Below are 21779 nucleotides of genomic sequence, written 5' to 3'. Positions count from 1 at the left end.
TGCATTTGTGCTGTTCAATGCTAGATTTCATATTTCTGCCTAAAAAAGAAAACCAGCCAAAAAAAAAAAACAACACTTCAGAATTTTTTAGCAACAGCATTAGATCAAAAAGGGATATGAGAAATCTAGGCCCTGGTAAAATCAGTGGAATTTTCAAACACTAGCAAACAAAAATCTTTTATTCTCAAGAGTCTTAAAACATCAAGTAATATTGGTATGCTTTCCGATTCCTGAGCTTTAGGCTACACTCCATTCATACCACCGAGCTCTTTCCCACAAACACAGGACTTTGGAGTACATATTTATCCACTTTCCTTTAATAAAAGCTGAAATTCCTGAAAATTCTAGACTCAGGGTACTGGAACTTTAAGAAATACATTAAGTAGCGTAAATCTTATGATAAAATTGTAAGATTTGGCAGCAGTGGTTTGTGGCACAAAGGCACAATTATTGGCAGGTTCACTTCCATCATTACAAGGTACGATCCTCTTGTGGAGCAAGTTTCTTTAGCATGGTGACACAACTTTTTCTGAGCAGGGAGATTTCAGTTCTCTATAGGGGCAGCTACAGATCTTGTCATCCAGAGTACAACCCAGTCCGTGAATGTTTAGGACTGGGCAGAGGTTAGCTAAATTGAGCACTTCTGCTATGCTGTGAGATTGTATTGATGAAGTACAAGCCTGTGTTGTCAGCGCAGCGAGGAACAGCTTTAATTTCTGTTGTCAGAGATGCTGCAAAAGTGTGCCTGCATTGCTGGTTCACCATTAATATCACACTAGAACTAGGAGCACAGTTCTGTAGGCTTCAATAAACAGAAAATCTTTGATCCCTTCCTGGAGAGTCCTCAGAAAATTCCTGTGAGCTTTCAGGCACGAGACAGAAATTACTGTAATTATGATGTGCATGCTGCGACTCTGAAGACCTTTCATTATCAGTCCTGCCAGTCCAAATCTCCAGCTCTTGTGAGGTTCCTGCAACATGTGCACACAGATGTCAACAGAGAATTTCCTATTTTGATGAAGGAAGAAGAGATGTAAATTCCCTAGGAGCAATTACTGGAATGTATAATCTCCATGAAGATCAACTAAAAGCTCCCAGTGCAGTTCCTGACAGTGTTTTCTGCTCACATAAAACCTGTCAGTGAATGGTCCCCAGCCTTCAATGTCCCACATGCACCAATACTAAACAAACCATATGCTGCAGGCGGTTGTTTTGCCCTCAGTTTTAATTTTCTAAGTTTTCTCTGGCCATAAGCAATCTTTGAGATGTAGGACTTTAAATCTTTCCAAAACCATGCAGGCTTTAAAAAGGAGATAATTCTCTGCTGAAAAGGAACTGCTGCTTTCACTGCCCAAGTGACTCTTTCTGTGCAATTCAGGCAGAGTGTAGGGAAGATCTTCTTGTCCCAGTCTAGTACACTTTCCAGGGTGTCAGAAAAGTAGTATGAAGTGCTGAAAGAACCGTACAAACTGTTGATTTCCCTCCAAATCACTGAACCCATCAACACATGGTTTAGTTTAGCCTTGAAAGCAACATTGTTAGAAAGATTCAGACAAAATATTTCTGTTTTCTCTGGCGCAAAGGTGGAAAATTATCATCTCTTCTTCAATATTATTTTTTTTTTAATTACTGATGGACTTATTTTATTCTGGCCCTACAAGTCAAAATCTTTAACTTGGAAAAACTTGAGTTCTGTCACGAGCAATTAAGAGTTTGGTAGGCATTCAGAAAGCAATGCACACCTACACAGGGATCCTCCCTGATATCTACACCAGGCAGGCAGTCTGCTTTCCTGCAAATTCTCAGAAACCATCATTTCTCACAGTTACAATTTCAGGGCATAAATATAAGGACAATCATGGAATATCAGACCGTGAATTTGTCTACTTCATCGATCAATACATTTTTAAGAATACAGGGCTTGCAGTCCAGACACAATCTGCGAAGTTAATTTTTAAAGGCACAGTATTCTTTACATACAGAGAACTAAAGATTACATTTCCATTGTAAATGAGATCCTCCATGCCTCCAGTGAGGCTGGAGAGAATATTGCTATGTATTCCTTAGACTGGGACTCTATCCTTTTACCCCTTTCAGGCATCATCTTCAGGATGTCTCATTAGTTGTTCCTCATGCAATAGATTCACCTTCTTTGAAAGAAGAATAGCTGTGTAACCGTAAGTTAAAATTTTCCACACAACAACATGGGTCACCTCACTTGCTTCTCTTGCAATTCAGTTTTCATTGACTTCTTTAGACCTGTATGTACCCTCAATACATCTGAAAAATAGAAGTGGTAAGTTTTTCAACTGAATAGGCAAAAAAAAAAAAAAAAAAGCATCCAAACTTAGTGGATTTTTTTATACAAACACCATTTCTCTGTGACTCAGTTTGCCAATCTGTATGACATTTACATAAATATTTACCCAACTCACCAAGGGTTGTGAATCTTTGTGAATCATTGTTTGTGTAACACTTTTGTAATCTTTGAATGACATGTAGCATATGCATTCAGAGTATGGATCTGATTAATGGCAGAGAATAAATGAAGACTAGATAAAAGGCAATCGCATCACTTTTTTTTGCCCTTGTTCAAAATCAGTTTCAAAGAAATTATTAAAAATGCAAATCTTTTTTTTTTTTTTCATGCAGACATGATATGGTTGGTACACATCTTAGTGAAGAATATTAGGACACAGCCTGATGTTAATCAGCATATTCAATTTTTTTCACTTATTAAGATTAAAAAGCAGGCATTGTTAACATACAATATTTGAAATTCATGTCTACATCACTTTATTTTACTTTTTATATAGAAATATCAAACAGAACATTGTAAATTAAAACATTATAACATAAAATGCTCTTGATTCATACCCAGACAAAGTCCTTTCTGGCAAAATTCTTTGCTTCAAGAGACAGGTAAACTAAGTGAGCATACTGGCTGCTTCACTTAGCTGTCATTTCTCCAAGGCTATATGAGTAAGCCTGACATCCTTCATATCTTGCGTTGCCATCATCTACATGCTTTTGTTATGATCTCCCATGTTAAACTTTACAGCATCTTCAGTCAAAGGAATACGAGTGAAATGAAGTGTGGCACTGTAAATGAACAAAATAACCAGGAGAGAGGTTTAAGAAATGATCATACAGCTTGTGTGCAGACTGCTTTAGTTGTTCTAATATCAGTGCATGAGAGCCATGTAATACATCATCTCAGGACAATTCTGTATTCGATGCTTGTCCTGAGCTAGGCATAAGGAACTGCCAGCTGTTCAATGTTTTGAAGTAGACTGTTGACACAGATTTGAAGCATCACAATGGTTATGAAATCATCGTGCTGCTTGAAAGGAATACTCAGACATAGCAAGAAAGTAGGTTTTAATTTGGGGAACCAGATTTCTTAAGCAAACCAATTATAGAAGTTAGAGGCTGGAAATGGAAGGCCTGATCCTTCTCTCCACCACACTTCTATAGTGTTCAGCAGCTCAATTGTAGGAATGAATGCATTTTGGGGGAAGGATAGCTGCAGGGAAGTCCCCATACACCTGTCAGTTAGTCAGGACTCTGTCCTAGGAATGGAATCAGCACATACTTGAATAAGTATGGAGACCAAATAAAGGAATCCATGACTGAATCACATAATTCAGGATCATGCACACTTCCTGAGCTCTGCTTGGAATGGGGAGGAATGAACTATAAACCCTAGATCCCACGCATTGAATTCCAGTGTGGATGTGCATGACGGTATAGAGTAAAAACAAATGGCTCCTACACGTGTTGTGCAGTATCAAACATGAAACAGAGGTATTAACTCATGCTAGTGCATGAGTATCCTCAGACGAATGACTCCAAAAGTGCAATAATTCTTACATATAAGCAAATCTGTAGATGTTTATTACTTTTTCTGGATTATCGTGGATCCCCAAAAGGGCCTGTTTCTGAATCTTTTATGTCTTTTTTTATCTATTAGAAGTAAACTATAAAGCTCCAGGCATATACATAAAAGTTTGTGGCTGTGCTGACATAGAACTAAGAACTATATTGGGAGCACCTGTCTAGCTGCATACATAGTACTGTCCAAGAACAGTAAATCAGTTTACTATATACACCTTTCACTACAGAGCTTGCTATTGTTAGTATACCTCTCATGTGATTCCTGCTCCCACTGGCAGCATCTAAGACTGGATTTCCCCCCCTGCAATGATCCTTACTGATTTTTTTTTTTTTTTCCAGCAAGTAACTTACACCCTAAATGCACAGAATCATAGAATAATTTGGGTTGGAAGGGACCTTCAAGATCATCTAGTTCCAACCCCCCTGCCACGGGCAGGGACACCTCCCACCAGACCAGGTTGCTCCCAGCCCCATCCAGCCTGGCCTTGAGCACTGCCAGGGATGGGGCAGCCACAGCTGCTCTGGGCAACCTGTGCCAGTGCCTCACCGCCCTCACAGTAAAGAATTGCTTCCTAATATCTCATCAAAATGTACCCTCTTTTAGTTCAAAGTCATTCCCCCTTGTCCTATCACTACTTGCCCTTGTAAAAAGTCCCTCTCCAGCTTTTTTGTAGGCCCCCTTTAGGTACTGGGAGGTTGCTACAGGGTCTCCCCAGAGACCGTCTCTTCTCCAGGCTGAACAACCCCAACTCTTTCAGCCTCCCTCATATGGGAGGTGCTCCATGTGTGCAGAATGGTGACAAGCTGTGCTCTGACAAACATGGTCCTCACATCTGCACCTTTACCTGAGCATCCCATTCACCTGGACTGTGTAACACCTCCCAAAAGACATAGCTGGATGTTTGCTTGGTGACATCCTACACCTATGGTAATCTGAGCTTGATTCTTCTGTGAACAAAAGCTGTAGTTACCATCAGACTCACTAATCACAGCATTCTTTTGTCATCTGCTTGCTACTGGCTTTGGAAAGGCTTCATTTCACCACATACCAGTGTTTGGTCATTTCTTACAGAGGTCTAACACCAAGATCCCATACAGTTTCATATAAACATATGGGTTTCCAAATGACAGGAGGTGAGATGCCATTTCCTGTGGAGTGAGCGCAAATAGCTGTTTAAAATGAAATCAGACTTCATGTGTTCCAGTAGGAGAGAGTACCAGGAGAAAGGTATAGCATTTTTTATGCAAAACTTGTCCCCACAAGCAGAGATGTTTGATCAGCTCGGTCAAAGTAATAAAGAAACATAGCAGCTGGTCTTGCAGTACTTAATCCACTATTGTTCCTTTGATATCACAAGTATCATTATACTTAGTAGTATGCTTCCATTACAGCAATTTTCTTTTAAATGCATGGCACTGTCACTCATTGCTTAATGTATTATGGTCTCTTCAATCACACTTGGATTAATAGAGCCAGAAGATCAAACACTAAGAAATAAAAATTAAAAAATTTTAGCCAATCCACAGGTTTCAGGAAAACTGCTAGTTGAAAACTGCTAGTTGAATTAAGGCAAGGGTGTGGTTTGTCACACCCTGATAATGTCCAGCTGACAAAAGGGTCCCCGGATACCCAGGGCAGGTGAAGAAGATTGATAGCAGCCTGAGAAGGTTTTAATTTATGCTGAGAGTAGCCTGCCTCATCTTAGAGTAAAACCTAAGCAGGTTGATAATGTAGAACATAGATTTTGAAAACTCAGGTAAGAAGTTTCTTTATGTAAATAGGGGGGATTGTTTTTTCCTTCCTTATCATTCCTTGTTACAGCTTTTAAGACTGTTCTAGGAGTTCTAGGATTGTTAGGTAAAATATATTCTTTCTGATGTTTGTTTTAAGTAAAGGAATACAAACATAGGTAAAGTATTTTTGCTACCATCTGTATTGTCACAAAATGAAAGATGTTGTTTGTTAAAAATAAAACAAAACACCCACTATAAAAGCATTAACTAAAATGTAACTCCTTGTGATACAATTAATAATGCTTGGGTGGCATGTCTTCTGAGAAAAGTACTGGATGATGTCAAAGCACATTAGGTTCTTTACAAGGACATAGCATGTGTACTCTTCATCAATCTTGTCTTCATCAGTAAATTATGTAACAACAAGAGCTTCTATCCAAAATAATGAGGGGCTTGAGCTTTTGATTTTTTTCACCAATATCTGAGCTAGGTATGTTGCTATCTGTTTTTTGGCTGCTTCTGTCACCTTCTTTCCAATGCTAAATTAATCATGCAGGTGACCTTGCTGGTTTTTATTACGCACAGCAGGCTTTATGAGCTATTGCTGGAAAAGTGTGACATTGTTCAACTAGTTGCGTCTTGTACCTATTTTTTCTAATGTGTTTTTCACTGCCACTTCTAAGTACAGGCTATATTTCTGCTGTCATGCACAGTTTCTTTCATTTGCCATAAATTAAAAATAATTATGCTGTTAGAAGGAAAGTACAGCATAGTAAAATGTTTAGTAACTGCTTATAATCAAAAGTGCTGGGGGCTTTTTTAAACCAGGCTCCTATTAGTTTTAAAATGCTGTTTTGCCTCAACTTTCCATGAGAACAATGATGCTGAACATTGGAGGCATAGTAATCCAGATAACTTCCATCCCAAGATATTGAGTGAATGGGTACATCAAACTGCAATCTGATAACAAACGTCTTGTGAAAATCAGTCGAGTCTGAAATGGCACTGCATGGCTACAGTATAGCTGTATACTGCTACATGATGCTAAAGAACGGGCAGGAGGCCATCTGGAAACACCTACCCCATTGGTCTGAATTTGCCGTAACAGTAAGGGACTAGAGTCACAGAGTCTTTCCAGCTTATGTTTTAAATTCCTCCACATTCATGGACAAGAGTATGGTATCTGGGAAGGTAAGGCTGCTTCTGTAGCATGGATTTGGCTTTTCTTGCTCGTGATGCCCAAACTTATTTTGGGAAGCATAACTGAACTATGCTCCCAAAGCCCCTGAAAAGTTCCCCAATACTGGATTTACTCTGTTCAGAGTTGTAGTGACTTGTGGTGGCTCCTCCAGCCTTGTGCTAGAGCAGTTCCTGACAGGCTCAGGAATTGAGCATAGATCAGTGTTTTGGAGTATAAATCATTGGGATATAGTATTAAGAAACACTGCTGTAATGCAGGAGAAAACTGCTTTTCTAGTTGCATTGATGCAAGGAATTAAGCTTGAAAGCTTACTGCAATGTGCAAAACATGGCACAAATAGTAAGACATGAAGTAGTAAAGCTGTAGTCTGATACCCATCATTTAGTGGGTTCTTTTGAGCATTGGACCTTGTTTGCTGATGGACAGCACAGCCGTAGTGGAGGCTGCTGAGACCCGTCCCTGCCGCTCAGTCAGCTCTGCAGATCACAGCATCTGCCAGCCAGGTGTGTTGGGCATAGTGATGTCAAAAAGTGGATGAGGAGCTACATAGCTCTAGCTAGGGGGAGGATCAAGTACTGGTCTGCTTTGCCGTGGGTGTAAAACAGGAATAGCATTTCCTAGTCATTAAATGTTTAACTTGGTGACCCTAGTGTTTTCACCATACTTCTTGAATGTGACACTTAGTTATGCGATCAAAATGACTGCAAAAGGAGATTTAGGAGAAATTAAACCATGTCCCTGTAACGGGCATGCAGAAAGCTATTTTCAGGTTAGACATAGAATTCACTTTGGAAAAGAGGTTAATTAGCTTTTTCAAAGGATGTCTGAAACCCCAAGACTAGGGGACAATGTGAGGATGCCAGTGCAGCCTGACAGCTGGCTTACAGCTTCAGAGGAACATCTGGACAGATGCGTGCAGCAGTAAGGAAGAGCAGAAGTGCAGACTGCCTACAGGCAGTACTAGCACTGGGCAACTGTAAATGATTCTGTAGCTGCTTCAGACAGGTTATTATCCTTCTGGAGGGGAGAGCCATATAAATAGACTGGCATGCCTGCGATCCTGATCAGCAAATTTTAAACTTTGGAGATCAAAAGCCTTCGGGATATACCGCTGGGGTAGGAAGGACGCTGATCTCCTTGACGGGTAGGTGTGATGGATACAGAGGCAGAACGCTACCCCTAGCTAAGCGGGACCTTAACACCTCGGAGACGTGCCCCGCTCTCCTGTAGGACCTGAACCGTACCGCTGTGGCCGGGCTCCGCTCGGCGCAGACGGGTATCGCCTTTCCGCGGCAGGTGGGGCGGACGGGCCGTTATGCCTCGGGAGCCCGCCCGGCTTCGCTCTGGGACGGGGGAAGGTCGGAGAGCGGGGAGAGGTGCTGCTGCGGCGGGGACCGCTGGCAGCCGGCGCGCAGGGAGCCAGCGCTCCCCGGCCCCTTCCCCTCCCCGCGGGGCGGGCTCGGGCCCCGCCGCAGCCTCCCCCCGCGCTCGCCGGTAGGCGGCACCGCCGCCCGCCTGCCTCCGCCGCCTCCTCACCTTCGCTGGGTGCCGCGCCGGGTGACCCACATCGCGGCGGCAGCGCCGCACCCGCCCCCGAGGAAGGACGGCCCGGGACGGCGGCTGCGCCGCGCCACGGGGATGTAGCGGCGCGGAGCGGTGAGTGCGCGGTGGCGGGCCCTGCCGGTGGCCCCGCGGGTCGCCTAGCGACGGGAGGCGGCTCCGGGAGTCGCACCGCAGCCCCCTGCGCTGCCCGCCGCAGCCCCCCCCGCCCGGCCGCGGGTGCGAAGTTTTGCCCCCTTGAATGAGGGGCTCTCCCTGGGAAGACCTTGCGGCGTAAGGAAACTGCGGGGTCGGTGGGTGGTTTGCGCATTTGGGTTGGGTTTTTTTGCTGGTCTTTAATGTTTGTGGTTTTGTGGGGGGTTTTTTTGTGTTTTTTTTTAACGCCCCCACCTTTTGTAATTCTCGAGGGGGTGGCTGGAGGAGGCTGGCGCTGGGCGGCAGCCAGGGGCACGGTTCTGCGGCTCCGCAGTGGGCTCCGCGCCCTGCCCCGGCAGCCCGCCCTGCGCTGGGGGCCGCCGCCTGCCCCGCCGCCGCGGCGCGCAGCTGCCCGCAGGTCTGCACCTCGCGTACACTGGCGTATGGACGTGATAATGATGGTTTCGGGGGTGGGGGGTGTGGGTGTTGGGGGGTTTGGTGTTGTTTTTTTTTTTTTCTTCTATGGTACTCTCTTCCCTACCTCCCCTTCATACCCCGCATGGTCATTGTGTATTGAAGTTGCACTTATTCCTCAGTTAACTCTAGGACTGGTGTGTGTAGTCTTTTATGTTTCTCCCTGTCCTCACTGTTTCTGCTTTTCTTATCATTCCCATGAAAATGGCCAAAAGAGAGTAGCTAAAGTGTATGTCAGAGTGTGTGTGTGGGTGGGGAGAACAACACCTTTGTCCCAATTCAGTCAACTCACCAGTCAGATCACAAGAAGCTGGTTTTTGTGACAAAGGCGTTTGAAACAAAGGAGCCATTTTAGAAACTGAAATAAATGTATTTTGTGGCTTGCATGCTTTAGTAAATCCGGTAAATTCTCCTTCTTCTCTCTCCTACCCGCTGCACACACCCCCATCCTATTTTATCCTGAAATGAGGTAGAATAGAAAAAATGGCATCTCTTAAATCCTGCATCATCTCTATGCACTACAGCAAGCTTACTGGTTGTCTTCTGTTTTAAACATTTCATTATGCATTTTTAAAGAACATTATTTTTTACTGGTAGATCCGTGCATGGTTGAAGCAGTTGAGTGTGCCTGTTTTTAAGAACAGCTCATCTCCCTAAGATGAGAACAGCAAAAGACTTATGTGCAGTAATTTGGTAGGTGTTTTGTACTTAAGTCTATTTAACCTATTTAGCAAAGTGGAAGCACAGAGGAGACTTACTGATTCTTAGGAGAGCCTGCTTTTCTCTGACTTTCTTAAAGTGGACCATTGCATTTTCCAAACTGAACAGGTGGAGTTAGAAATACCTTTTGACTTGTTAAGTTCCTATAATATGTATATCACTTTAAGCAGTATTTCAACTAAAACTAATGCAAACCCACATTGATGTAGCAATTGACCTATTGCCAAGCCTAATAGGCTTCCTGTCTCCGAGCATCTATGAATTCAGGAGTGAAATCGTGTGACATTATCAGATGCTGTATGGATCACTCTAGAGAGAAAACTGGCAGAAAATACTTCCAGGAAAGCACTAAACAATAGAAAAATAATGTAACAATACATTTGTGAACTTTCCTGCTGGTTCACTGAGGTTCACTGATATACAGTAAAAAATGTTCTGCTACTGTAAAAACCTGGTAGGACTAAGCATGTAACCAGTGTCTACGAATCTTTTGCCTGCTCGGCTCTTGAGACAGGGCTTTATTAGCCGTGGGACAGGATCACATTAGCTGCAGTGACACTTGAACCCAAGAACTTCCTCTGGTCAAACATCTTTCTGTTACTCTTTCTGGGGAATTACAGCTCCTTGAGCCAAGTTACACTTAAGCGGAGAAACTTTGGGGCTATGTTGCATTAGGTGGTTATTTTGTTATCCATCATCTCCCATGCACAAACTGAGCTTTGCTGCTGTTTGCTGTGATGGAAGCAGAGAAAATGCTGTTGCAAAAATGCTAGCGTGTGTATGGCTCCAGACTGACGATAGTATTTAAATCATCTTATATTTAAAGCTGTCCAGAGAACTTGGGCTTTTAAGCTGTGATCAGCTGTAACCAATGTTAACAAAAATTCTGTTTAGTTGTACAGACAGGGCATAAGTGATATACAGAGCCAGGCAAGCTTTATTTTTCCCAAGGGGTCATTTGAAGTGTTAGTAGAAAATTGCATGAAGAGCGAGCCTGGGCTGCCTGGAGATCAAATCTTGTTGGGCTTAATGCCCTCTGGCTCATAAGACTACTTTTTTTTTTTTGTAAACATCTGCTCAGCCTTCTTGATTGGAAAGCTTGTTTTATTTGACGTTCCTTTGAAATCTTTTGCTCAGTGATGTAGGCCAAAAGACAACATGAAATGTGTTACCCTTCTTGAATGCAAGCTTTGGGAAGGAGGCAAGAAGAGTAACCTCCAGGGTGTGGTTTGCTGGAATACTGCAAAGGAAGCCAGGTGGTGAGATGCCAATCAAGAAAGAAGGACAAAGTAAGGAAAAATAAAATTAAAACTTAGACTGATCTAAAGAAAGTGAAGAGTGGTTGTGGTAGTGCAGGACTGAGGCTATGGTTCGGGCTTAGCATGCTCAGCATCCATGTAACATGATGTGAGCTCAGCCACATAACTGAGTTTGAGTGCTGAGCTATGTGGCACCACAGAATTTGCCAAGCCTGAGCCAGAGGTGGAAATGCTGCTTGTACCCGCCAGGTAGTGGGAAGAGTTGCCTGACAGCAGAGACTGCGGGAATAGCTTCCTGAGTCAAGTGTCAGTGGTATATGGGACTGCATGAGCTCCCCTTTTCAAGGCAAAGAAAGCATTTTAGTGCTAAACTGACCTGTTTGACTTTGCCTTGAAACAAATTATGGATATGTTTACACAAGCGATTTGGCTCACATCCAGCTTAAGTATCTGACACATCCTCTGGAGACCTTCTCTAGTTGCTTTGCGGTGGTCAGGTCTCAGACCAGTCTTGCTACAACAGACCTGAATTCTCCTGATGAAATTAAACCAGGAGTGCTCTGGGAGCACTCCCAGTCAGTTACTAAGTCTTGTATGAAAGATACGGGTTTCTTAGAAGTACCTCTGAGGTGTAATTGAGTGAGCAGTTCTCATCCGCTTTAGCATCAAACCAATGAAGAGCCCTATATAAAGTTTGTTAGCTTCAAACATTTCTGGCAGTTTGCTCTGGAGTGCCAGGTCCTACTCTGCTGCAAAATGTGAGCAAACGCTTCTTAGCTTTCTGCTACAGCTGAGAGGCTCTTCAAGAAGATAGTTTCCAGCACTTATAGTAGGTGTAGTACCTGAGCAGAACCAAGTGGTTGGCTGTGGTGTTTTTAACATGTCCTAATCTGTCTGCACATCCTCAGGCTGAGCACTGCTTTCTGGTTCAGCCAGCTTACAGTCACAGATGTACAAAGGAGCCTGGAGATCAGGAGAAATACAGGAGGTACTAAGACTGGAATTGAAAACAATTGGCAGATCAAGCAGGTAAAATTGTGACTTGTTAGAGCAGAGTTAGGAGGCACAGGTTACTGTGGTCCTCATGACTGTGTCTGTAGGAAACTGTGTGTACTTGGGAGCTCTCCCCTCTCTGGTGGTATTGTACCTAGAATGACTTTGCAGGCATTCATAGTCTTAATATACATGCCTACGCTAATGTTTTAACTGAGATAGTGTGTTTTCAAAGTAAATCCCCCAGTTGTCCCTGCCTTTTTGTTTTTCGCCTCACTTGTGGGCTAGTCTTGGAGCACCTGACAAAAAAAAGGAGGAACTGTTTTGGGAGCATACCAACTGTGGCCTGACATTCAGTCCCAGGGATCAGGTTGGAGCCACTCCAGCATCCTTATTGGGTGTTTTGTTTAAAAACACCTTTCTCCCATCTATGTAGTTTCAATTTCAGATGCTTGGCACTATTTTGTTGGGGTTTTTTCCTCGGCAAAACCACTTCTGGTGGTCTGTGCTATGCATTGATGTAGCTGTGGCTCCTATGGTAGGTATGTATTTTGCTTCTCCATGGAAGAATGCTCAGGCAGAGAGATTAACGGACAGGACCAAAACCAAGAAAAGTAGTTATACAAGGTACTGTCTCCCAGCTCCCTATATCACGTTGCTAATCCACTCACAGTTAACTGATGTCTTCAGAAGGTGCATAAGGAAGAAAGGCTGTTTCTGTAACAAATGGTTATTTAGGACTGTGTACAACTGGCTATCAATTTCACAAACATAGGCGTTATTCCTTAGTGTATACACCATCTGTCACATAAGCCCATATTGTGTACTTGTGTCTGAGTCTGCCAAAAGTGAACTGAGAAGTTTCCTAGAACCCCAAAATTGTGATGCTGCTGGGATCAGCAAGAGCTCCTGTGGCCAGTTCCAGTTTGTAGTGAAGACAAACAGAGATTTTGTCACTGACTTTTTTTTTCTTTTTTTCAGTAGTCTTATTTATACATTTAAAAACAAAAATAAACCCCTACCTTTCATTGTCCTCCAGGATGCTTCAGGTATTGAGACTTGTCCATGGTGTAGCAACAATTTGTTACTGCACTCATAAGATCTGCATGATCAGGTGGCGTGCAGGTGGTAGGAATTGGGCACCTTACTATAAAGCAGTCCTGTGGTCCTGGAAAATGTAGTTCTCTTCCATAACTCTGGTAGGCAGTTATAAGAGCAAGTCTCATACTCCCTCTCCCACTCTGCTTTCACAAAGCCACATCCATATCAACATTGGCTTGGTTGTGTGCCAGCAAACAGGTTGTACCTCTGAAACACTAAGATCAATGTGGGGTTTGTTAAATTTGGGCTTGCTAGGCCTTCATGCTGTCAGTGTTAAGGCAGCGTGAGGAGAACAGATGGATTGAAGGAGGAAAAGAGGAGTTCTTGCTGAACCATTTGAGGAAGGGAGCAGGGAAAGGAAGCTCCCAGAAGAAGATAGGGAAAACGGGACATACCCTAGGCACAAATTAAGAAAAGGCCACGCAATGTACCACAACTATTTGGTGGGGGACCACAACAATATCTCCAAGGATCTGAGATAGTCTTGTTCTTCCTTGAGTCTTGTCTGACCTGACAACCTATGGTGTTTTGGGTCAGGGCTTGTTGGTTTTGTATGTAATCTTTGGAGTCTTTAGGCACCTATGTGAACAAGATGCCCTAGAACTGCTGGATTGAGATTTCCTTTTGGAAGGGAAAAATGTTTCAGCAGTGTTGTTTGTTTTTTGTAATACTATAGACTGTTTTAGCTGGAGTGGCTTTTATTCCCAACTCTTCTTTATTTATTGTGTTGTAGGGATTATTTGAAATTCTGGGGGGTACTTTTTCTTCCAGCGGTGGAAATTGAGTGGTGCAGCATGAGCAAGGGAGTGCTCTTGTGCATCTTGAGCGTCAGTTAACATCATACACAAACCAAGCAATTCAGGACTAGATCTAAAGTGTGAAAGATGGGAGAAAGATTGTGGTCACCATTCAGTCCAAGAAACAACCAACCAAATAAAAAAAAAAAAATTGCCAAAAAAAACCAAAGCCAAAAATCCACCACTGAAAACAACCAGCCCACTGAACCTGGAGAAAGTTTTGGTCTGCACATCAGGTTACTATCTCAAGGATGAGAACAGTTCATATTAGTGATTTATTATGGGTGTATCTGATGCAAGTGTTCTGGAAACTTGTTTTATTTATCTTCTTTTATAAATATTTTTTTTAACTATCACTTTACACTTATGAGGTAAAGGGTAGGACCATAAAAAATGTATGCCCCACTATTCTAAGCAGAAAGAGAAGCTGAAGGAAGACTTTCAGTGTTGCATTACATTAGGAATAAGTGTGTTACGGCAATGCTGTCAATCATCCTGTCCTAGTTTGTATTCTTTCTTGCTTTGCTTTGTTCTTCTCCCTGCTTGGTAATGGTGTGTCAGGAACAGTTTCTAATGGTCTTCATGTCTCTTCTTTCTCATCTCTTCCCACATTGTCTTTTCCCCTCTTTCCAGTTTTCTGCTATCAAATCTTTGCCAGCATGCTTTATCTGAAACTGGGCACCTAAAAGAAAGCAAACACCTGGTAGGACTGAGCAGGAAGTGGCAGAGGGAAGGAGAGCACCATGGCACCTCACATTTCCCTTGCCACTGACTTCTCCTACTTGGTTGAGAAAGGGCATCTTGTGCAATCACCCCATAAGGATGGTTCCTGGACCATGCCTGAAAGTGTGTTTCATAAGTCTTGCTTACTAGCTGGTATAACTTGATTGCCCTTCAAAACATTCTTTCCTTTTTTACCTTTTGTAGATCTTCATCACCTTTTCCTTTCGCTTCATCCTGTTAGGGGGGTGTTTGTGTTACTGCATCCCTCCTTGCTATGGATGTCCCTGTCACCAAGCTCTATCCTAGCTTGCTTTCTCCACTACTTACAGAAGCAGTGCTAGATTTTGGTGCTGCTTGGAGTTAGCTTAAGCTACAAAAGTGTGAAGTGAATCTTAATACAGTCACTTTTACAGTTGTTCACAACTCTTCTTAATGGAAGCTAAAATTTGGTAAGATACCTGTGACTTCCAAGTTGAAGAGTCTACTGGTAGCTGCTGGTGTATAGGCCTGTTTGAACAACAGCTTTGGGAAGATACCCCTAAAGTGATATTTATTTTTTTTAACCATCTTGCTGTTCAAAACATTTCCCTAAAGAAGGGCTTAAACCTGTTTCAACCAAAGCATGGAGTTTGCAATATTTATTGCAGAAACTTAAGGAAACTTTTGCTTCCATGAGCAAATAGATTACTTCTTCCACTTCTCCTCACCCCAGACATTGGTAAAATCAGAGCAACCTACCCTGTGCAGATTCTTCTGGGAAGCAAGTGCATAACCAGAGCTTCCAGCAAGGTCATGTACTTGGAGCTGTCCTGGTTTCCTGCCTCTTGGGATGCAGAGCATCTCGCTGAGCAGCAAGCAGGAGATAAAATAGTAGGCCGTGAGGTTTGCAAAAAATCTGCAGTGGGATTTTTAGTCCTCTTCTCTGCAGATTAAGTATGTTGCTCATTTATTGTGGTCCCTCAGCAGACTGCAGGACTGCAGGCAGCTAACAGCTGGTGCATAACACTTTCTATAGGATGCTTACAATTTCTCAAATGTGGAACTTCACGACACTATCTGACTGGCTTATTGCGTGGGAGGCCCTTGTCCTTGAGTCCTGTCTTAGGGGAAGAGCATGTCTGTAAAATTACAGAAGGACATACAGAAGCTCTCATGTATCCCACTCTTGCTTGTCTATCTCGGAGAGCTCTGTGGAAAAGTTGTTGATTGTATGCCAAAGTAATCTGGATGCAGTGACAGGAAAACTAGGCAACACATGGAGCAATTTTCTGTTAGATCAGTATGAATGGTGTCTAATCTTCACCAAGTTCCTGGGTAAATAAATTGTTTTATGCTCCTCTAGCTTGAAAGCTTTGTTTGGCCTTTGTCTTGACACCTCTAGTGTCCTTAATTATTAATTTTTTTTGTCAGTTAACAAAATAAATATGAAAGTCTTTAGTTCTACATGCTTTCAGGCTGTTGCTCAGTGTGAGGTTGTATTGATCTGACAGCTGAATTAACTCTGTGTGGTCCAAGCAAATATAAAAGATGTTGGAAAGGCAGTGGAAAAGAAAGAGCAAGCATCTCTGTTGTAATTCTATTGAGACTGCAGATCTCCGTGACCCATTGTTAGGATGATGTTCCTCCCTTGCAAACTGCTGCATGTCAGGAATTGGTAGGGCTCTAAAGCAAATCTAGACTTCAGTTAATTTTGGTGACAAGTTAATACTTCATCTTTGCCTTTTCTCTTATAACCTCCTATCATCTAGGTGAGGAGATGGAAACTAAGAAGAGAAGACAAAACAAACAGCTTCAGTCGTTCACTTTTGGAAAGAGTAATTTTTGGTTTTTTCTGTGGAGCTTCTGTGGAGCATTAAGTCTGGGAGCTAACCAGGCGGTATCTTTGGATTTTATGCATCCAGTCTTATAGGATTTATTCTAAACCTGAAGGAATGTTGCTACCAAGTGTGATGTTTCATTTAGAACAGACTTCCTTGCGCTACAAGCTGTTGTGTAGTGTATCTGGAAACAGGTCAAGTAGGCCAGAAACATTGCACCACAAACCATGTAGAACACACGAGCCGCTCAGATGGTGATGCTGTTCTCTTGGGTGTATTCATCAGTGGTCAAGTGAAAGTTCATGAGAAGTGGCTAAAAATTACGCTTTTTTATAATGCATCAAGTGGTTGGAGGGAAGCTGCTGTGGGTTGAAGGCTTTTTTCAAAAATGAGACTTCAGTTTCAGCTGAGGTATCATCTACTTGGGTCTTTTCTGGATAAAATACACTTTCCTCAATAAGAAAAGTAAGCTTATTAAGGATGGAAACATAGACAGAGACAGTACTTGAATAGTTTAATTCCTGTTGAAGTTAAGCATCTGATTACATTTCTAGAAGTTTACAGTACTCTGGGGTGTGGAGAGCTTCCTCTTCTTTTTAACTTTGTATTTAGTATTAGAAATAGAATGTACCCAGTGAAGTCTTCACCAGTGACCTGACGTGACTTCATATAATTTTGTCCTCAACATCTTTCAACATCGTAGTAGAGCAGAGCTGATAGAAATTGGTAAAAGTAGATCATAGCTACAGTTCTACATGCAAAATATGCCTGTATGCGTTATGTACTTATACATTTCCTTTGAATTTCTGGGATTTATCTTGCTTCAAACAGGTACATAACAATAGCCTTTTTCTTTTAGAGGGCAGAGATCAGGAATAAACTGTGGAAATGTTTCTACAATGCTGAGTTTTGGTTTGATGTTATCTTCATCAGACTGGGTTACGGCTCAACAAAAATCTACTGAGGAGTTGCAGCGTGTAGGCTGAACTGTTAGAGGTAATTTGGCATGTGAGACTTAATGAGTTAAGTTCTCTTAAACCCAAATGCAGTCCTATGTGGCTGTCTTACAGGTTTTGTAAGATCCTCTTGATGCTTGCTTGTTTCTGTCTTGTCTGTGATGCTGTTTACCACTTTAAAGGGGCAGTAATGGACTGAAGTGAGGCGCTAAGTTAGGACTACAGAATTAGACACTTTCAAAGCACTGTTCTGTGGCTTGGAAGAAAGGGGGTTTTTGTGCTTTCCCACTCTTCCAGCTCTGTTGTGATTTTAAACTTTTATTCAGGGCTCCTTCTCTGTATCGCTTAATTGTGTTGTATGTGCTCATGCTCACAGGCTTTTTTAGACAGGACTAAAATTCGATGATTCTTGACTTCATACCTAGCTTTTCCTTCACTCCCCTAGTGAGACAGAGAAACCTAAAATGTCAATGTGATGGAGATTAGGAGAGGGAAGAAAAATCTTGTTACCCATGACAGTGTGACTGAAGTCAGGTCTTGCTTATTAGCTTCATCAATCAAGTGTGACATTTTCTTCCAAGACTTTCTTCTAAAGAATGCTTAAAATTTAATATAGCCTTGTCTTGGGCACATGGAAACAAAAATACCTTTCTGTACTGAGACAGGAAACTGAGCTCACAAAAACAAGCACCCACTGTTGATCTTTGAGGTGGGTCCTTCCAGGGGCTGTACCTGTTGGTGTCAGGCACAACTGCTTCTGAGCCATGCAAAGTGCTTTTGAACTCCATGGAACTGAGGTTTGAAGCAATCTGTTCCTGAGAGCCTTTTCCCAAGGATGTGTTCTGAGTTGGAGAGGTCTATGCACAGTTCTTTGAATGTTACAGGAAGAACAGTAAGTGACTATGTTGTAATTGAGATGGTCAAAGATTCTCTGTTTTCACTGTGTTTTTCAATATGTTTTGAAGTTACTTTTATTGCAGCTTTGGGCATGAATGCAAGTTGGAAGGTGCAAGTAAGTGTATGTCTGTTCTGTGGGATAGCTTAATAAACAAGACTTGCTGAGAATGTGTGGCTTCACCAAACTGAGGTCCTGGGGTTTTTTTGGTTTTGTATTTGGGGGTTTTGTGTGTTATATTGATACTGTAGGACTCTTGTGCACTCTTATTCTTGATTTTTAGGTCGCTTAAAATGACTTGTTTATGGTCAAATGGAGTGGTCGGGAGAGATGAGGTAGAGGGGGTAATCTTGTTCCATCCTCAGGCTAAGCTTGTTTCATGGAAAATATTACAAATTATAGATGATCATAGTGAGAGGTTGGTAGCTCTTAAACTAATAGCAAGGACTTGAGCTCCCTGTATGTTATATAGAGTACTCTGAGTATAACTCAGGGTATCTGAGATTGCTTCCCCCACAGTCACTCTTATGGGGAAGAGAATCAAAGGCTGGAAGGGACCTCAGAAGGTCTTCACCCCAACCTCACAGCAGGGTCAGATCTGAGGTCAGGCTTCTCGGGGATTCATTCATTTGGGGCTTGAAACCTCAAAGGATGGAGTCTGCATAATCTGTCTGGACAACCTGTGCCACTGCCTGACTGTCCTCTTGGGGGGAAAAATTTTTCCCCATCTAGGCTGAACCTCTTCTGTTTAAGTTTATGCATGTTGTTTTTCACCTTCCTGCCCTATACCGCTATGAAGAGTCCATCAAAGACTTCTCAATGTCCTCCCTCTAGGCTCTGGAAGTGCTGCTAGGTCTCCCAAAGCTGTCTCTGCCCTGAGCTGAACAAGCCTAACTCCCCTAGCCTCTCCCTCATCACCTGTGGCCTTTGATTAACTCTCTACGGTTTATTGGTGTCTTTTGTGTATTGCTTGGGCCCAAACTAAAGAGTGTGTAAATGTGGTCCAAAGAGTGCTGGGCAGAGGAAGATAATCCCTTCCTTCAATCTACTTATTGGCTGTGCTTGTGTTCACACAGCCTGGGGTGCTGTTGTCTGTCTTTGCATACTGCCAGCTTGCAGCCAGCTTGCTATCCACCAGGACTTCAAGGGACATTTCATAATGTGTATCAGCTATTCTTCCCCCTTCTAATTCTAGTTATTGCAGATTAGTGTTCAGGATAGAGAAGCATCAATATTCCCATCAGCAAAAAAAAAAAAAAAAAAGAACGTAGGGTAGCAAAACACTTCTGATGATATAAGGCTCAGATTGTTGTCTCTCACAAATAAGTACACATAGGCTTTTGAGGTGAATGAGGGATAAGAAGTGGCAACCCAGGATGCTACTGAAAAGTTGCAATCTGAAATCAATTTTATCGTGGTAGTGGCATTCAGCTCAAAAGCACCTACTCTGAAAGTAAAACAACTAAACCTAAAAATAAATGAATTATCATCCCCCCCCCCCCCCCCCCCCCCCACTCATGATGACTGTTGCAATTACTGCCTGCTATTTCAAACATACGTCCTTTTTTATTTTTTTGTGAGGAGGAAAGTTTGGATGAACTGTCATCTAATGATCCACCTAAACAAAGTCTTATATTCAGCCTGCTCATCTTAATGGTTCTGATTTTGCCTCTTCAGCATAGCTACTTTTTCTTTATAATTAGAATACAAACCTTCTAAAACGTTTACAACATGCCAGGTGAGCCATTAGCTTACAAGACAAACATTGGGAAGAAAACTAGTTTGGTTTTATATTTTACTCTGCAAATATCGTGATTTCTATTAAATAACACAACTTTTTCACTCAGGTGTATCTACAGGTTTCTTGAAGACAAACAAAGCAAACCCTCTGTTTCAGGTAGAGGCAACTTTTAAGGCTTACTCTTGACTTCTTTTAGCCTCCAGCAATTGTTCACCTTTCACATTGATGCATATTTTGCTATACTATGTAAAGGATCATAGAGTCACAGGAATTGAAATAGTTAACGTTTGTTTATTTAGGGAAAGCTTCATTTCTGTTTTGAGACAGAGTTTTGCTGTTTTATGTGATAATAGTAGTACTGCTTCTCTTCCAAGAAAAGCTGGAGCTAGTTTTAGGAAGGGAAACTCCTGTCTAGTTGAAGATAAACTGGATGAAACAATTGGCAGTGAATGGGTATGTGGGTGTGTTGTTGGAGGGAGGAGGAGGTTGATTTCTGGAAGTGGTGTGGTGTAGGATAAAATCCTGCAAGCTGAGAAACTTGAGTGTATGGGAGATCCAAACAGCATCCTTGCTCTGTCACCCTCAGTCTGGAGCCTTAGAACATGAGTTGTTTCATGCCAAAGAGCAAACTTTTTACATAAGGCCAAGGGGTTTCCAGTAGTGGAACTGTGTTGTTGGCTTAAGCTACTTCTAGGGAATTAATGAAGGATGGCTAACAAGGTCAAACCTACTTGTCTTTAGGCTTGCTCCAACTGCATGACTTAAAATCAGAAAGGGCTGAAAAGCTGCTGACAAAAGGAGAAGAGGGGAAGTTTTCTTGCAGGTTTCTTGTTGAGAAAACGTGAATGTGTATAGCTTAAAGCTGAAGCATTTTCTTAGTCTGCAGAAAAACACAGCTGCAAGTTCACATTAGTGAAACTATGTAAAAGCACAAACTCAGGCTCCTCAGTGGTGGGTGGGTGCTGTGGCCAACAGGCTGGTCCCTACTGGATACCTGCTGGCTCTGAGTGTCCTGCTAAGAGTCTAGCATTTTCCGACAGAAGCGCAGGAAGTTGAGTCTTCAGAAACTTGTATTTCAGTCTCCCCAAGTCCATAACTGCTGTCAGCTTCTCAACTAAATTGTGTAATTGTTGTGCTTGCTCTTTCAAAAAGCTTACAAACATTCATTACCCTGATTATCTATCACTTGTAGAAAACTCACATATGTGTGTTCTTTTCCTGCAAGTGGACCTTAAAGCCTTCCTGATCTGCAGATGTCCAACTTGCTAAGGAAACTCTTTCCTTAAGAAGACAAGAGGTCAAGTCCCTCTCCCTAGCCACAAATGCTTTTTTTTTCTTTTTCTAAGCACATGTGATGGCAATTGACTGAAACTTTTTGGGCAAACTCTGAAGTGGTGTTCATGCAATCCAAAGCTATATAGCTGCTCTTGTTCACTGAGATGCTGTAACAACCTTACTGGAAGATAGAGTACTCATTTATTTTGTATGGAACTTTATTTCTTTTTTTCATTTAAATCTATTTTGAGAGGAAAAGAGATTGGCAGAAATTAGGACTTGTGGCTCTACAGGTTTATGCATAGTTGAGTTTAGCTGTGAATTGTGGTAACAGTCTTTTTGAAGAGTTTAAGGGCTGTTTTCTTCACAGAAAATCTTTACTGATTTCCCCTGGAGGAATTCAGTAGAGGTATATGGAAATGGGGGAATGCTGCCTGCCAGTCCTACTTGTTTGAAGATGACTGTAAACTCTCCCCTTCTGATTTGGCTTCCCAATCTAGC

The 21779-nt window shown here is 42.2% G+C and overlaps 1 protein-coding gene across 10 annotated transcripts in view; it reads left to right on the top strand.

Moving 5' to 3' along the window:
- The window catches only part of ELMOD1 (ELMO domain containing 1), a 65210-nt gene that overhangs the window by 3333 nt on the left and 40098 nt on the right, over positions 1-21779 (top strand). For 3 of the 10 annotated variants that reach the window (XM_040583579.1, XM_040583569.1, XM_040583577.1), the window contains exon 1: positions 8495-8665. The exons of 2 other annotated variants lie outside the window; for them this stretch is intronic. The gene's annotated coding sequence lies outside the window, so the exon portion shown is untranslated. 5 more of the 10 variants (XM_040583574.1, XM_040583570.1, XM_040583578.1 and 2 more) reach the window with 5 other exon arrangements.

The sequence above is a fragment of the Falco naumanni genome, chromosome 2 (genome assembly GCF_017639655.2).
Source record: "Falco naumanni isolate bFalNau1 chromosome 2, bFalNau1.pat, whole genome shotgun sequence".
Lineage (NCBI taxonomy): Eukaryota > Metazoa > Chordata > Aves > Falconiformes > Falconidae > Falco > Falco naumanni.
Note: the sequence above shows the minus strand (reverse complement) of the source record. Positions and strands in the feature narration are given on the sequence as shown.